The 13660-nt window shown below is 41.9% G+C and overlaps 1 pseudogene; it reads right to left on the bottom strand.

Moving 5' to 3' along the window:
- Positions 1-11695: 11695 nt before the first annotated feature.
- LOC129553053 (large ribosomal subunit protein uL22 pseudogene) lies at positions 11696-12256 on the bottom strand (annotated as a pseudogene).
- Positions 12257-13660: the final 1404 nt, after the last annotated feature.

Consider the following 13660-nt stretch of genomic DNA (forward strand, 5'->3'; position numbering starts at 1 on the left):
GGCAACCTGAGGCAAACAGCCAACTCACTGAAAAGACCCTGATGCTGGGAAAGACTGAAGGCAGAAGGAGAAGGGGATAGCAGAGAATGGGATGGCTGGATGGCATCACCAACTCAATGGACATGAGTCTGAGAAAACTCCAGGAGATACTGAAGGACAAGGAAACCTGGAGTGCTGCAGTCCATGGGATCACAAAGACGGGCAGCTGAACAGCAACAAATGAGTAATATGTTAAAGACTTAAAGTGGAAAAAGCCGAAAGATGGAAACTCTAAGAAAGAATAAAAAAGAAACGTTAGAAAAAAAATTCTAACAGAAACAAAGACTGCCTTGGATGCCAGTGGACTCAACATGGCCATGGAAAAGCATCTGTAAACTTGAAGATCTATCAATATAAATTTCACAAACTGAAGCACAAATAGAAGAAAGAACAAAAAATCCTAGAACTGTGGGGTAACTGCAAAAGGTGTCACAGATGCATAATTGGAAACAGAGAAAATATCAGAAGAAATATCTGAAGTAATAATGACCAAAAGTTACCAAAACTATGACAGACACAGTACCACAGATCTAGGAAGCTCAGACAACTTCAAGCAGAATAACTATCAACACACGTACACACACTTACACACACACATGCCCCCCCCCACACACACCCCGAGGCTATCATACTCAAATGACAAAAGACAAAAAACTAAAGACAAAGAGCAAATCTTGAAAGAAGCCAGAGAAGGGAAAAAAACCCACCTTCTCTCTACAGGAGCGAGGACAGGAATTACAGTAGACTTCTCATAAACTATCTTAACAAGATAAGAGTAAAATCTTTAAAAAACTGAGAAAAATAAAACCACCAATGTAGGCTTATGTATTCAGCAAAGTTATTATCTTTCAAAAGTGAAATAAAAATAAAGGTTTTCTCAGAAGAAAACAAAAGCTGAGGAAATTCAAATAACAACAGACTTCCCTAAAAGAAATGTTAAAAGTACTTCTTTAGGCAGAAGAAAAATTTTATAGGTCAAAAAGTTGGATCTAGACAAGAAAAGTGAAGAGGAACTAAAGAGCCTCTTGATGAAAGTGAAAGAAGAGAGTGAAAAGTTTGGCTTGAAGCTCAACATTGAGAAAACAAAGATCATGGCATCTGGTCCCATCACTTCATGGGAAATAGATGGGGAAACAGTGGAAACAGTGTCAGACTTTATTTTTTGGGGCTCCTAAATCACTGCAGATGCTGATTGCAGCCATGAAATTAAAAGACGCTTACTCCTTGGAAGGAAAGTTATGACCAACCTAGATAGCATATTAAAAAGCAGAGACATTACTTTGCCAACAAAGGTCCGTCTAGTCAAGGCTATGGTTTTTCCCGTGGTCATGTATGGATGTGAGAGTTGGACTGTGAAGAAAGCTGATTGCCGAAGAATTGATGCTTTTGAACTGTGGTGTTGGAGAAGACTCTTGAGAGTCCCTTGGACTGCAAGGAGATCCAACCAGTCCATTCTAAAGGAGACCAATCCTGGGTGTTCATTGGAAGGACTGATGCTAAAGCTGAAACTCCAATACTTTGGCCACCTCATGCAACGAGTTGACTCACTGGAAAAGACTCTGATGCTGGGAGGGATTGGGGGCGGGAGGAGAAGGGGACGACAGAGAATGAGATGGCTGGATGGCATCACCGACTCAATGGACATGAGTTTGAGTGAACTCTGGGAGTTAGTGATGGACAGGAAGGCCTGGCGTGCTGTGATTCATGGAGTCGCAAAGAGTCGGACACGACGGAGCGAGTGAACTGAACTGAACTGAGACAAGGAAAAGATCAGAAAAAGAATAAGTGAAAGTAAAATTTATTTCAAGGTTTATTTTATTTGATATTAACATAGTTGCTTAAGCATTGTTCCTTTTCCTGTTTCCATCACATATCTTTTTCTATCCATTTATTTTGCCAACTTACCTTGTATTTATATTTAAATGTGTGAGTTTCCAGAAGAACTTGTTTTTTTAAAATTCATTCTGCCTTTTAATTGGAATGTTGAGCCCATTAACATTTTCACCTTCTGGAGATGAGGGAGTTGATTTATTCACTATTAAAATGTCACTAAAGAAACTCTAATAAAGGAGTTATCAGGTTTTTTACTTTTAAAAAACTTTTTGTTTTTAGAAGAGTTTTATATATACATAAAAACTGTTAAGACAGTACAGCAAGTTCTCATATACTCCACAACCAGTTCTCCCTATTATTAGCATCTTAAAACTGCTACTATCCTGTGCTTAGTTGCTCAGTCATGTCCGACTCTTTGTGACACCATGGACTGTAGCCCACCAGGCTCCTCTGTCCATGGGGATTCCCCAGGCAAGAATACTGGAGTGGGTTGCCATGCCGTCCTGACCCAGGAACTGAATCCATGTCTCCCACATTGTAGCAGATTCTTTATCATCTGAGCCACCAGGGAAGCCCTAAAACTGCTACAGTTGTAGTAATTACTGAACTATATTGATATATTATTATTAGCTAAAGACCATACTATTCAGATTTCCTTCAGTTCAGTTCAGTTCATTCGCTCAGTCATGTCCAACTCTTTGCAACCCCATGAATCACAGCACGCCAGGCCTCCCTGGCCATCACCAACTCCCGGAGTTCACTCAAACTCATGTCCATCGAGTCGGTGATGCCATCCAGCCATCTCATTCTCTGCTGTCCCCATCTCCTCCTACCCCCAATCCCCCCTAGCATCAGACTCTTTTCCAGTGAGTCAACTCGTCGCATGAGGTGGCCAAAGTATTGCAGTTTCAGCTTTAGCATCAGTCCTTCCAATGAACACCCAGGATTGGTCTCCTTTAGAATGGACTGGTTGGATCTCCTTGCAGTCCAAGGGACTCTCAAGAGTCTTCTCCAGCACCACAGTTCAAAAGCATCAATTCTTCGGCAATCAGCTTTCTTCACAGTCCAACTCTCACATCCATACATGACCACGGGAAAAACCATAAACTTGACTAGACGGACCTTTGTTGGCAAAGTAATGTCTCTGCTTTTTAATATACTATCTAGGTTGGTCATAACTTTCCTTCCAAGGAGTAAGCATCTTTTAATTTCATGGCTGCAATCAGCATCCGCAGTGATTTTGGAGCCCAAAAAATAAAGTCTGACACTGTTTCCACTGTTTCCCCATCTATTTCCCATGAAGTGATGGGACCAGATGCCATGATCTTCGTTTTCTGAATGTTGGGCTTCCTTTTTCTGTCCCAGAATGATATATTATATTTAGTTATCAGGTCTCCCAAGACTCCTCTCAGCTGTAACACTTTCTGAAACTTTTAGCTTGCTTTGGTTACCTTGACAGTTTTGAGGAGTACTGGTAAGTAGTGTCAGTCACTAGTCATGTCCAACTCTTTGCAACCCCACAGACTGTAGACTGCCAGGGTCCTCTGTCCATGGGATTCTCCAGGCAAGAATACTGGAGTGGGTTGCCATTCCCTTCTCCAGAGGATCTTCCCAACCCAGGGATCGAACCCAGGTCTCCTGTGTTGCAGGTAGATTCTTTACCATCTGAGCTACAGGGAAGTCCGTGAGTACTGGTAAGGTATTCTGAAAAATGTTTTATCAGTGGAGATTGTCTGATGTTTCTCAAGCTGGGTTTTGAGGGAGTAAAACCACAGTTGAAGTGCCATTCTCATCACATCATATTGATGGCACACACTACCAACATGACTTTCACTGTTGATGTTAACCTTGATCACTCGCCTGAGATAGTGTTTGTCAAGATTCTCCACTAAAGGTATTCTTTTCCTCCCTTGTATATTGTACTTTTAGAAGGAAGGCATTATGTGCAGCCCAAACCTAAAGATGAAGGCATTATCCTCTACCTCCTTGATAGTGTAGTACCTACATAAATTATTTGGAATTTTTCTGCAGAGATTTGTCTCTTCTCCCAGTTATTTACTTATTTAATTATTTGTTTATATCAGTATGGACTCATGGGGGTTTTTTTATACTTGGTGTTACAATGCATTATTACTTAATTGTGCTGCCCAAATTATTCTAGTTTTGGCCACTGAGCTCTTTCAGTTTGTTATGTCCCTTTGACATACTCTTATCATTGTAGGTTTTTTAATACTCTGAGAATTTCTTCACTTTCTAGCACTGTAAGATACTCCAAGCTTATCTTATGTATTCCTTGCTCCAGTCCTAGAGCCAGCCATTTCTGCAAGGCACCCTGGTTGCTTTTACTGGAAAATTATATACCAACACCAGGGCGATAGATATGCTCACTGCTACTGAGAGGCCTTTGCTTCTAGGACCCCTCAACCAACAAAGCAAAGAAATATTCATTCATAGTAACCTGTACATATATACACTTATCTATAAATATTTCTATAAGCAACCATCTGTGTATATATATTAAGGTAAATATGAATTCACACCAATGTCTCCAGTTCTAGGTTACCATCAATGAATCATTCCAGCCTCTTCCCCTTTGCTTATCTATAACCTCCACCAGTAACACACCTTGTTCATTGCTAAATTCTAATATACATATATAGTAGTTTCAGAATAATGAAGCTGTACAGTTTTTTGGCAGTGCCTTTGAACTGAATTCATAGCTTTTCATACCTTTGTAAAGTCAAAAAATCATAAGTCTTGGATTAATATCTGTAGTTGTTAAACCAGATAAAAAGATGGCAGAGAGGAAGGACGTGAGCTCATCACTCCTGCAAGAACTCCAAAATTACAACTTGCTGCTAAACAACTGTCAACAGGAGAATGTTGGATCCCACCAAAAAAAGATACCCCATGTCCAAGGGCAAAAGAGAAGCCCCAGCAAGATGGTTCAGTTCAGTTCAGTTCAGTCACTCAGTCGTGTCCGACTCTTTGCAACCCCATGAATCACAGCACGCCAGGCCTCCCTGTCTATCACCAACTCCCAGAGTTCACTCAGACTCATGTCCATCGAGTCAGTGATGCCATCCAGCCATCTCATTCTCTGTTGTCCCCGTCTCCTCCTGCCCCCAATTCTTCCCAGCATCAGAGTCTTTCCCAGTGAGTCAAGTCGTCGCATGAGGTGGCCAGAGTATTGGAGTTTCAGCTTTAGCATCAGTCCTTCCAATGAACACCCAGGATTGATCTCCTTTATAATGGACTGGCTGGATCTCCTTGCAGTCCAAGGGACTCTCAAGAGTCTTCTCCAACACCACAGTTCAAAAGCATCAATTCTTCGGTGATCAGCTTTCTTCACAGTACAACTCTCACATCCATACATGACCACGGGAAAAACCATAGCCTTGACTAGATGGACCTTTGTTGGCAAAGCAAGATGGTAGGAGTGGTGAAATCATGTTTAGAATCAAACCCCATACCCACCAGAGATGCTCAGGGGGTTCAAACTAACTTTGTGCACACCAGGATCCAGAGACCCCACAGAGAATGAGCCAGAACTGTGTCTGAGTGTCCCCTGCAGAGGTATGGGTCAGCAGTGGCCTGCCGCAGGGGCAAGGGCTCTGTATGCAGCAGACCTGGGTATGGCATAAGCCCTCTTGGAGGAGGTCATCATTAACCCCAGCATAGAGCCACCAGAACTTACACAGGACTGAGGAAACAGATTCTTGGAGGGCACAAACAAAACCTTGTGTGCACCAGGACCCAGGAGAAAGGAGCAATGATCCCATAAGAGACTGGCCCAGACTTGAGTGTCCATGAGTGTCCAGGAATCTCCAGTGGAGGCATGGGTCAGCAGTGACCTGTTGCAGGGTCAGAGGCACTGAGTTCAGCAGTGCATGCATTGGACCTTCATTACCTCCACCATAGTTTTGCCATAGTTCAAAAAACAGGGAGGGAACACAGCCTCACCCATCAACAGAAATCCTGGGTGTTCATTGGAAGGACTGATGCTAAAGCTGAAACTGCAATACTTTGGCCACCTCATGCGACGAGTTGACTCACTGGAAAAGACTGTGATGCTAGGAAAGGTTGGGGGCGGGAGGAGAAGGGGACGACAGAGAATGAGATGGCTGGATGGCATCACTGACTCTGTGGACATAAGTTTGAGTGAACTCCAGGAGTTGGTGATGGACAGGGAGGCCTGGCGTGCTGTGATTCATGGGGTCGCGGAGAGTCGGACACGACTGAGCGACTGAACTGAACTGAACTGAAAGATTTACCTGCCCATCAGAACAAGACCCAGTTTCCCCCTCGGCAAGTCTCTCCCATCAGGAATCTTCCATAAGACTCATATCTTTATCCATCAGAGGACAGATAGAATGAAAACCACAATCACAGAAAACTAAACAATCTGATCACAGGGACCATAGTCTTATCTAACTCAATAAAACTATGAGCCATGCCGTGTAAGGCCACCCAAGATGAACAGTTCATGGTGGAGAGTTCTGACAAAACGTAGTCTACTAGAGAAGGGAATGGTAAACCACTTCAATATTCTTGCCTTGAGAACCCCATGAACAGTATGAAAAGGCAAAAATATAGGCCACGAAAGATGAACTCCCCAGGTGGGTAGGTGCCCAATATGCTACTGGAGATCAGGGAAGAAATAACTCCAGAAAGAATGAAGAGACAGAGCCAAAGCAAAAATAACACCCAGTTGTGAATGTGACTGGTGATGGAAGTAAAGTTCAATGCTGTAAAGAACAATACTGCATAGGAACCTGGAATGTTAGGTCCATGAATCAAGGTAAATTGGAAGTCATCAAACAGGAGATGGCAAGAGTGAACATCGACATTTTAGAAATCAGTGAACTAAAATGGACTGGAATGGGTGAATTTAACTCAGATGACCATTATATCTACTACTGTGGGCAAGAATACCTTAGAAGAAAGGGAGTAGCCATCATAGTCAACAAAAGAGTCCAAAACGCAGTACTTGGAAGCAATCTCAAAAACAACAGAATGATCTTTGTTCATTTCCAAGCCAAACCATTCAATATCACAGTAATCCAGTCTATGCCCCGACCAGTAATGCTGAAGAAGCTGAAGTAGAATGGCTCTATGAAGACCTACAAGACCTTCTAAAACTAACACCCAAAAAAGATGTTCTTTTCATTATAGGGGACTGGAATACAAAAGTAGGAAGTCAAGAGATACCTGGAGTAACAGGCAAATTTGGCCTTGGGATACAAAATGACACAGGTCAAAGACTACCAGAGTTTTGCTAAGAGAACTCACTGGTCATAGCAAACACCCTGTTCCAACAAGACAAGAGAAGACACTACACACGGACATCACCAGATGGTCAATACTGAAATCAGATTGATTACATTCTTTGCAGCCAAATATGAGAAGCTCTAAAACAATCAGCAAAAACAAGAACAGGAGCTGACTGTGGCTTGGATCATGAACTCCTTATTGCCAACTTCAGATTTAAATTTAAGAAAGTAGGGAAAACCACTAGACCATTCAGGTATGACCTAAATCAAATCCCTCAGATTTTATAGTGGAAGTGACAAATATATTCAAGGGATTAGATCTGATAGACAGAGTGCCTGAAGAACTATGGACGGATGTTCATGACACTGTATAGGAGGCAGTGATCAAGACCACACTCAAGATAAAGAAAGGCAAAATGGTTGTCTGGGGAGGCTTTACAAATAGCTGAGAAAAGAAGAGAAGCTAAAGGCAAAGGAGAAAAGGAAAGATATACCCATTTGAATACAGAGTTCCAAAGAACAGCAAGGAGAGATAAAAAAGCCTTTCTCAGTGACCAATGCAAAGAAATAGAGAAAAACAATAGAATGGGAAAGACTAAAGATCTCTTCAAGAAAATTAGAGATACCAAGGGAACATTTCATGCAAAGATGGGCTCAATAAAGGACAGAAAGAGCATGGACCTAACAGAAGCAGAAGATATTAAGAAGAGGTGGCAAGAATACACAGAAGAACTAAACAAAAAAGCTCTTCATGACCCAGATAACCACAATGGTGCGATCACTCACCTAGAGCCAGACATCTTGGAATGTGAAGTCAAGTGGGCCTTAGAAAGCATCACTATGAATAAATCTAGTGAGGTGATGGAATTCCAGTTGAGCTATTTCAAATCCTGAAAGATGATGCTGTGAAAGTGCTGCACTCAATATGCCAGCAAATTTGGAAAACTCAGCAGTGGCCACAGGACTGGAAAAGGTCAGTTTTCATTCCAATCCCAAAGAAAGGCAATGCCAAAAAATGTTCAAACGACCACACAATTGCAATCATCTCACACGTTAGTAAAGTAATGCTCAAAATTCTTCAAGCTAGGCTTGATCAGTACATGAACTATGAACTTCCAGATGTTCAAGCTGATTTTAGAAAAGGCAGAGGAACCAGAGATCAAATTGCCAACATCTGCTGGATCACTGAAAAAGCAAGAGAGTTCCAGAAAAACATCTATTTCTGTTTTATTGACTACGCCAAAGCCTTTGACTGTGTGGATCACAAGAATCTGTAGAAAATTCTTAAACAGATTGGAATATCAGACCACCTGACCTGCCTCCTGAGAAATCTGTATGCAGATCAAGAAGCAACAGTTAGAACTGGAAATAGAACAACAGACTGGTTTCAAATCAGGAAAGGAGTACATCAAGGCTGTATATGGTCACCCTGCTTATTTAACTTATATGCAGACTACATAGTGCAAAATACCAGGCTGGATGAAGCACAAACTGGAATCAAGATTGCCGGGAGAAATATCAATAACCTCAGATATGCAGACGACACCACCCTTATGGCAGAAAGCGAAGAAGAGCTAAAGAGCCTCTTAATGAAAGTGAAAGAGGAGAGTGAAAAGTAGGCTTAAAACTCAACATTCAAAAAACTAAGATCACAGCATCTGGTCCCAACACTTCATGGCAAATAAATGGGGAAACAACGAAAACAGTGAGAGACTTTATTTTAGGGGGGGGCTCCAAAATCACTGCAGATGACTAGAGCCATGAAATTAAAAGACACTTGCTCCTTGTAAGGAAAGCTATGACAAACCTAGATAGCATATTAAAAAGCAGAGACATTACTTTGACGACAAAGGTCCATCTAGTCAAAGCTATGGTTTCTCCATTGGTCATATATAGATGTGAGAGTTGGACTATAAAGAAATCTGAGCACCGAAGAATTGATGCTTTTGAACTGAGGTGTTGGTGAAGACTCATGTGAGTCCCTTGGACTGTAAGTAGATCAAAGCTGTTAATCCTAAAGGAAATCAGTCCTGAATATTCATTGGAAGGACTGATGCTGAAGCTGAAACTCCAATACTTTGACCACCTGATGCAAACAACTGAGTCATCTGAAAAGACCCTGATGCTGGGAAAGATTGAGGGCAGGAGGAGAAGGGGATGACAGAGGATGAGATGGTTGGATGACATCACTGACTCAATGGACATGAGTTTGAGTAAGCTCCAGGAGATGGAGTTGGCTGGTGTGCTGCAGTCCATGGGTTCACAAAATGTCAGACACCACTGAGCAACAGAACTAACTAATCCTTGTGAAAAATAATTTTATCAACTAGAGTAAGCAGCCTAGTATAATTCTTTTGGCAAACTACCCTCATTTCCAAAGTTAGTAAAGTAACCACTTCACCGCCTCCTCCCCCCACTTTGGAAACTGTTTCATATATTTGCAAAGCAATTAGATTGGTTTGTTACATTCTGTATTACAACTGGGATCTCCCAAAGTTCTAAATTATTTTTTAATTGTATACGCTGTTTTACTCTTTGTGCTACAAAGTTCCACAGATTGGATAAGCTCACAGTGTCATGAATTCATCACTACAGTATTATAGAAAACAGTTTCACCACCTAAAAAAGTCCTTTATATTAATACTTTACCTATATGATGCTAAAGCTGAAACTCCAATACTTTGGCCACCTCACGCGACGAGTTGACTCACTGAAAAAGACTCTGATGCTGGGAGGGATTGGGGACAGGAGGAGAAGGGGACGACAGAGAATGAGATGGCTGGAGGGCATCACCAACTCGATGGACATGAGTTTGAGTGAACTCCAGGAGTTGGTGATGGACAGGGAGGCCTGGCGTGCTATGATTCATGGGGTTACAAAGAGTCGGACATGACTGAGCAACTGAACTGAACTGAACTGATACAACCCCAAAACTAAACTCCTGGCAACCACTGATCTGTTTATTATCTCCATAGTTTTACCTTTTTCAAGATGGCATGCCACTGGAACCATACAGTGGGAAGCCTTTTCACACTCACTTCTTTCACTTAGCTATATGCATCTAAGTTGCATTTATGTCTTTTCATAGTTTGATAGCACATTCCTCTTTATCACTGCATAGGTATGTTGTACCACAGCTTGTTCATCTAGGCACCTACTGACCCTGGAGAAGGGACGGGCAACCTACTCCAGTATTCTTGCCTGGAGAACTCCATGGACAGAGAAGCCTGTTGGCCACAGTCAAGGACATCTTGATGGCTCAGTTTTGAGAAATGATGAATAAAGATGTGCAGGTTTTTGTGTGGGCAACTCATTTGTAAGTATTTCAGACTGTAATAACTGGATCATATGCCAAGACTATGTTTCAGTTCAGTTCAGTTCAGTTCAGTCGCTCAGTCGTGTCTGACTCTTTGTGACCCCATGAATCACAGCACGCCAGGCCTCCCTGTCCATCACCAACTCCCGGAGTTCACTCAGACTCATGTCCATCGAGTCGGTGATGCCATCCAGCCATCCCATTCTCTGTCATCCCCTTCTCCTCCAGCCCCCAATCCCTCCCAGCATCAGAGTCTTTTCCAGTGAGTCAACTCGTCGCATGAGGTGGCCAAAGTATTGGAGTTTCAGCTTTAGCATCAGCCCTTCCAGTGAACACCCAGGACTGATCTCCTTTAGAATGGACTGGTTGGATCTCCTTGCAGTCCAAGGGACTCTCAAGAGTCTTCTCCAGCACCACAGTTCAAAAGCATCAATTCTTCGGCAATCAGCTTTCTTCACAGTCCAACTCTCACATCCATACATGACCACGGGAAAAACCATAGCCTTGACTAGACGGACCTTGGTTGGCAAAGTAATGCCTCTGCTTTTTAATATACTATCTAGGTTGGTCATAACTTTCCTTCCAAGGAGTAAGTGTCTTTTAATTTCATGGCTGCAATCAGCATCTGCAGTGATTTTGGAGCCCCAAAAAAATAAAGTCTGACACTCTTTCCACTGTTTTCCCATCTATTTCCCATGAAGTGATGGGACCAGATGCCATGATCTTAGTTTTCTGAATGTTAAGCTTCAAGCCAACCTTCTCACTCTCCTCTTTCACTTTCATCAAGAGGCTTTTGAGTTCCTCTTCACTTTCTGCCATAAGGGTGGTGTCATCTGCATATCTCAGGTTATTGATACTTCTCCCGGCAATCTTGATTCCAGCTTGTGCTTCTTCCAGCCCAGCGTTCCTTCAAAGACTATGTTTAGCTTTATAAAAAACTGTCAAACTGTCTTCCATAAAGGTTGTACCTTTTTTCACTCTCATCAACAAGGAACAAGAGTTTCTGCTGTTCCACACATCCTTCCCAGTATTTGGTTTTGTCGGTGTTTTGGATTCTATTTTAATAGATACCTAGTAACGTAGCGGTATCTCACTGTTTAATTTGCAAAATTTAGTGACATACTATGTTGAGCATTTTTTCATATGCTTATCTGTATATTGACTCTGGTGAGAGATCTTTCAAATCTTAGGCTCTTTTTTTTTTCCTTTCATTTGCATTTATTTTTTGCAGCATTTATTCCCAGGCCATAAGTTTTTGTTTCTTCAGTTTCTCCAGGGATACCTTTTTCTTCTGTGCAACCTCCTCTTCTGGTTTAGGAACAATCTGTTCTTTTTCAGTAAGGATCATCTCAATGTGGCAGGGAGAGCTCATGTAGGGGTTGATCCGACCGTGAGCTCTGTAAGTCCTGCGCTGCATCCTGGGGGCTTTGTTCACCTGGATGTGCTCAATGTCCAGAGAACCTACTTCTAAACCCTTCAGTTCGGCATTCCTCTCTGCATTTTTGAGCATGCATAGTAAAATTCAGCACTCTTTTTGGGCCGCCGACCCTGCGTCCAGCGCCACTATTTGGCCTGTGCACAGCTACCACCTCCACCATTGTACTGACGGAATGGCACACGTCGCTTCATTAAAGTGACATCCTTCAGATACTCGGTGGCTTTTCAGATATGCATACCCTTTATGGCCTGGGCAGTTTCACGAGTGTTCTTAAAGTGAACACAAAGATTTGAACCTCTTGATTTGCATGATTTTGTGGGGTTTTCTGGGTCGAGCGAATAGCGCATCATTTTTAGGGGTCACCTCGGGCCGCTTACCAGAAAAGCTTAGGCCTATTTTTAATTGAGCTGTTTTTGTTTTCTTATTGTTGCATTTTAAGTGTTCTTCTTGTATTTTGGATGAGCTTCCTTGGTGGTTCAGTGGTAAAGAATCCACCTATAATGCAGGAGACACAGGAAATGCAGGTTCAGTCCCTGGGTTGGGAAGGTCCCATGGAAAAGAAAATGGCAACCCATTCCAGTATTCTTGCTGGGAAATTCCATGGACAGAGGAGCCTGGTGGGCTACAGTCAATGGGGTCACAAAGAGTCAAACACAACTGAACACACATGCATATATATTGGATACAAGTCTTTTATCAGAGATGTGTTTTTAAAATATTTTCTTACAGTCTGTCTTGTCTTTTCACTCTCTTTAGAATCTCTTTGATAAAGAAGCCTTTTGTTTTAGTGTCCGTTCCGTTCCATTCAGTCACTCAGTCGTGTCCGACTCTTTGCGACCCCGTGGACTGTAGCCTACCAGGCTTCTCTGTCCATGGGATTCTCCAGGCAAGAATACTGGAGTGGGTTACCATTTCCTTCTCCAGGGGATCCTCCCGACCCAGGGATCGAACCCCGGTCTCCCGCATTGGAGGCAGACGCTTTAACCTCTGAGCCACCTAGTCCAACTATTTTTTTCTCTCATGTACCATGCTTTTGGTTACACATGTAAAAAGTATCACTAAATCCAAGGTCACCAAGATTTTCTCCTATATTATCCTCCAGAAGTTTTGCAGTTTAACATTTTCATTTAGACCTGTAATCCATTTTGAGTTGATTTTTGTGAAAGGTGAAATGACTATGCCTAGAGTTTTTATTTTCCATGTGGATGTTCAGTTGTTCCAGCACCATTTGTTGGAAAAACTATTTTATCCTTCAAATTGCCTTTGATCCTTCATCAAAGATCAGGTGACTATATTTCCTGGCTCTCTATTCTGTCCCGCTGATCTATTTGTCTGTTCTTTTTGGTAACAGCACACTGTCTTAATTATTCTCGCCTTATCACGTTTTTAAGTCCGGCAGTGTCAGTCTTCAGACTTCCCTCTTCCTCAGTATTGTACCGGTTATTCTGAGTCCCTTGCCTGTCCATAAAAACTTTATAATCAGGTTTTCAATGTCCACAAAATAACTTGCTGAGATCTTGATTGAGAATGCGTTGAATCTATAGATCAAGTTTAGAAGAACTAACAATACTGAATCTTCCTATCAATGAACATAGAATATCTCTACATTTATTGAGATCCTCTCTGATTTCTTTTATCAGAGTTTTATAGCTTTCCTCCAATAGGCCTTGTATATATATAGATTTATACCTAAGCATTAAATTTTTGTTATACTGTAAATGGTGTTATGGTTTTATTTTCAAATCTCAACTGTCCATTGTT

This window comes from Moschus berezovskii, chromosome 18 (assembly GCF_049115385.1).
Source record: "Moschus berezovskii isolate FMDL1 chromosome 18, NW_MosBer_1.0, whole genome shotgun sequence".
Lineage (NCBI taxonomy): Eukaryota > Metazoa > Chordata > Mammalia > Artiodactyla > Moschidae > Moschus > Moschus berezovskii.